Raw genomic sequence first — 5000 nt, 5'->3', positions numbered from 1 at the left:
GCGACCGCGTTGCTCTCTGTACGAATGCCGATGCTGAGCGGTCAGCTAGGAGGCGCTCCATCCATGTCGGTACCGGTGAGCGTTGCACTCGCAGTCGCAAGAACGTACGGCAAGTATATTACCTGGAAGAGTCAATGACAGTCCACGCCCCCCTGCGTGGGAAGAGTCTTTCTAGGCCATGACCCACCGGAAGGGCGCAGCGTCCCCCACCCCAGACATGTGACGTCACACCATCGGTATTGACGACTAGACTGATTCCTTATAATCATTTGCCATACACCGGTGGAAGCTGCCGAGACGAGTAACTACATAGCGGGCTCGCCGTGTCACTAATGTACAGAGATACAACAGTTTCGACTGGAACCGGATTAAACGTATACACGGCGCTGATTAGTAATAGATAGAGCCATCAGAATACAGATAATGTATACAACTGTCCGTATACATGCTGAAAGACTCTGCTCACAATCACAACCACACGTCAGCCACACACCCTTATCACGCACTACTCTCTGCCTGTAACACGCACACAGACAATATGTAAGCACCAGCATGGAACAACACCCAGTGCATCCTCTCCGCCACATTAGACAATCCACACTGTCATAACCAGACTGGGAGGTCCACTCAGAAAACAGAATATCCCACCCACCCGACAACCACCATTGCTCAGCCAAGCCACCAACACCCACACATGTCCTACACAGGGGTGCACCCAACATCACAATACTGCCTCCTCTCACAGCACACAAACAATGGCAGGAATGAAAGACACAGGTCTGCCACAAGCATGGAATGAGAGCGCCGCCTGTCATGAGCCAAAGGTGCATCCTGACGTGGCAAATCAGATGATGCCGCAGGCATCCACTTACTATAATCACAATCAACAAACCGGCCGCCCCGCCCCGCCCCCCATTAAACCTTTCCTTACAACAATGTGTACCTTAACCTAACCTATATCGTACCGTAACCTAACCTATATCGTACCGTAACCTAACCTATGTCGTACCGTAACCTAACCTATGTCGTACCGTAACCTAACCTATGTCGTACCGTAACCTAACCTATGTCGTACCGTAACCTAACCTATGTCGTACCGTAACCTAACCTATGTCGTACCGTAACCTAACCTATGTCGTACCGTAACCTAACCTATGTCGTACCGTAACCTAACCTATGTCGTACCGTAACCTAACCTATGTCGTACCTTAACCTAACCTATGTCGTACCTTAACCTAACCTATGTCGTACCTTAACCTAACCTATGTCGTACCTTAACCTAACCTATGTCGTACCTTAACCTAACCTATGTCGTACCTTAACCTAACCTATGTCGTACCTTAACCTAACCTATGTCGTACCTTAACCTAACCTATGTCGTACCTTAACCTAACCTATGTCGTACCTTAACCTAACCTATGTCGTACCTTAACCTAACCTATGTCGTACCTTAACCTAACCTATGTCGTACCTTAACCTAACCTATGTCGTACCTTAACCTAACCTATGTCGTACCTTAACCTAACCTATGTCGTACCTTAACCTAACCTATGTCGTACCTTAACCTAACCTATGTCGTACCTTAACCTAACCTATGTCGTACCTTAACCTAACCTATGTCGTACCTTAACCTAACCTATGTCGTACCTTAACCTAACCTATGTCGTACCTTAACCTAACCTATGTCGTACCTTAACCTAACCTGTATTGCGCCTTAACCTAACCTGTATTGCGCCTTAACCTAACCTGTATTGCGCCTTAACGTAACCTGTATTGCGCCTTAACGTAACCTGTATTGCGCCTTAACGTAACCTGTATTGCGCCTTAACGTAACCTGTATTGCGCCTTAACGTAACCTGTATTGCGCCTTAACGTAACCTGTATTGCGCCTTAACGTAACCTGTATTGCGCCTTAACGTAACCTGTATTGCGCCTTAACGTAACCTGTATTGCGCCTTAACGTAACCTGTATTGCGCCTTAACGTAACCTGTATTGCGCCTTAACGTAACCTGTATTGCGCCTTAACGTAACCTGTATTGCGCCTTAACGTAACCTGTATTGCGCCTTAACGTAACCTGTATTGCGCCTTAACGTAACCTGTATTGCGCCTTAACGTAACCTGTATTGCGCCTTAACGTAACCTGTATTGCGCCTTAACGTAACCTGCATTGCGCCTTAACGTAACCTGTATTGCGCCTTAACGTAACCTGTATTGCGCCTTAACGTAACCTGTATTGCGCCTTAACGTAACCTGTATTGCGCCTTAACGTAACCTGTATTGCGCCTTAACGTAACCTGTATTGCGCCTTAACGTAACCGATATTGCGCCTTAACGTAACCTATATTGCGCCGTAACGTAACCTATATTGCGCCGTAACGTAACCCACATTGCCCCTTAACGTAACCCACATTGCCCCTTAACGTAACCCACATTGCCCCTTAACGTAACCCAACACACGTTGGGCCTTAACCCAACACACGTTGGGCCTTAACCCAACACACGTTGGGCCTTAACCCAACACACGTTGGGCCTTAACCCAACACACGTTGGGCCTTAACCCAACACACGTTGGGCCTTAACCCAACACACGTTGGGCCTTAACCCAACACACGTTGGGCCTTAACCCAACACACGTTGGGCCTTAACCCAACACACGTTGGGCCTTAACCCAACACACGTTGGGCCTTAACCTGCTCTGTAATTGTCATACGACGCGTTAAATTAGTGTAGTGTTGCCTAACTGCAACCCCCGCAATATAGTTTGCTACTCGCACTGCCCGGTCCCCAGTGTATCGCTTCATGTTAAACACCTTGCAGCTATACACTGTAATGTGGATGGCAGCAGGACGTACATGCTCAATGCCCTTTGCAGTTGTTCATTGGCATTTGCAGTTGTTCATTGGCATTCGCATGTGCGAAGCACTTAGCCTACGCTGTGGTACGGCCTGTGTCAACTGTCCGCTGATGTTGTACGTCCAAATCACACACTGTACTGCACATTGGTCCTCATGTACTGAATGATACATCGTGGTACATGTGACCGTACAACGACTGCGCCAACAACGGCGAACCATGCGGTCCAAATGTTGTGCACTCAGCTACGTGTCGTCTCCCTATAAGAGCTGGATTGCAGTGTGGTATGCCCTGGATGGCGATCAGCATGAGCCGTCTGTTGATGTAGTGGCGCGTGTTGTCAGACGTAGTCGTCTCTTCTCACACACCGTGATAGCATGGTGCACTGCGTTCCACATCTGCGACATGCGACAGAGGCCGGTTGACAGTCGTTCGCGCAATGGACATCGCATACGTACGGGGGCCACCTTCCACGTGTTCGCGAAGCGTGCACATGTTGTTGCGTGTATGTGGGCAGACATAGTGTGTCGTGACACCTGACACAGGCATGCAACAATCGTTGAATTTGCAAATGGCGATGGACGCCTACGTTTGCTGGTGACGTTATGCAAATGAACAACTGGTAAACCGTTGTGGTGCGGTTGTTCTCGCTAGAGGTGAATCAGTGATGGCGACGATCGGTTGAGCTACCAACCGGTTGTTCCAGCGATACCCACCATGCCCACGAACGTGAATGGCATCTGGGTGTGAAGCGATACGCGGCGGTGGCTGGGTGGGACCGTCCCCGGCCGGTGAGGGGGGGCCTCCCGGCGTGCTGGCCGCGCGGTGCGTGGGCGCACGCGCTACAGCCGGCTGGTGGGGGCGGCCAGTGGCAGGCGCGCCGGCCGACGGAGGCGGCAGGCGGCGCAGCTGCGCGCCGGCGCACCCTGCACGCGGCGCCGTGCGGCCAAAGTAGGTCCTCGCGGGCCCGGTGCGAAGCGCGGTGGACATCTGCAGTGTGCTGGTCCGATTGAGGACTGTGTGCGCTGAGGATGCGCCGCGGCCCGGCGCTCGGCGCCGCGACGCCGTCTGCTGCTCGGTCGCCTCTGCGGTTCTCGCAGGTGGTTTGTATCGCAGCTGTGCGGACGTGTTGGCGCGTGCGCTGTGCTGGGAGAGTTCGCTTCGGCACCCAAGTGGGGCTTTTGTCCTTCTGTGGCGCTGGCGTTGGAGCTGCCGGTCACCGTAGGTGGCGCGTGTTGTCTCCCGCCGGCAATGCCACGACAGCACGCTCCCGGGCCTCTGTCGGCAGCGGCAAGCTCAGTTGGGAGCACGGGTGGTCGCACCTAAAGCGTCTACTCGCCAAACTCCGGGCGATTGCGCCTCTCTCGAACCCGACCAAGTACTTAGGACGGCGCTGCGCGCCGCCGGGACCTGAGAGGGTTTCGAGGTGTATTGTGCAGGGGAGCTCAGCCTCCTCCTGTTTGCAGAATAATTGAGCGGACGCTTGCGTGTTCGCGCGGGCCCCCGGGACACACTCCCGGGCGGCCGGCTGCTCAGCTCTAGTTGACGCAGCTCCCTGGTTGATCCTGCCAGTAGTCATATGCTTGTCTCAAAGATTAAGCCATGCATGTCTCAGTACAAGCCGCATTAAGGTGAAACCGCGAATGGCTCATTAAATCAGTTATGGTTCCTTAGATCGTACCCACGTTACTTGGATAACTGTGGTAATTCTAGAGCTAATACATGCAAACAGAGTCCCGACCAGAGATGGAAGGGACGCTTTTATTAGATCAAAACCAATCGGTCGGCTCGTCCGGTCCGTTTGCCTTGGTGACTCTGAATAACTTTGGGCTGATCGCACGGTCCTCGTACCGGCGACGCATCTTTCAAATGTCTGCCTTATCAACTGTCGATGGTAGGTTCTGCGCCTACCATGGTTGTAACGGGTAACGGGGAATCAGGGTTCGATTCCGGAGAGGGAGCCTGAGAAACGGCTACCACATCCAAGGAAGGCAGCAGGCGCGCAAATTACCCACTCCCGGCACGGGGAGGTAGTGACGAAAAATAACGATACGGGACTCATCCGAGGCCCCGTAATCGGAATGAGTACACTTTAAATCCTTTAACGAGTATCTATTGGAGGGCAAGTCTGGTGCCAGCAGCCGC

The 5000-nt window shown here is 52.4% G+C and overlaps 1 non-coding gene across 1 annotated transcript in view; it reads left to right on the top strand.

Annotated features, from left to right (window-relative positions):
- The first annotated feature begins 4407 nt into the window (after nucleotides 1-4407).
- LOC124566198 overlaps nucleotides 4408-5000 on the top strand; it is a 1910-nt gene continuing 1317 nt past the window's right edge. Inside the window, exon 1 of the ribosomal RNA XR_006970842.1 lies at nucleotides 4408-5000. This exon is cut by the window's right edge and continues 1317 nt beyond it. This is a non-coding gene — a ribosomal RNA (small subunit ribosomal RNA).

Source organism: Schistocerca americana, unplaced genomic scaffold (genome assembly GCF_021461395.2).
Source record: "Schistocerca americana isolate TAMUIC-IGC-003095 unplaced genomic scaffold, iqSchAmer2.1 HiC_scaffold_137, whole genome shotgun sequence".
In the NCBI taxonomy this organism is placed as follows: Eukaryota; Metazoa; Arthropoda; class Insecta; order Orthoptera; family Acrididae; genus Schistocerca; species Schistocerca americana.
This window is presented reverse-complemented; position numbering and strand designations above follow the sequence as displayed.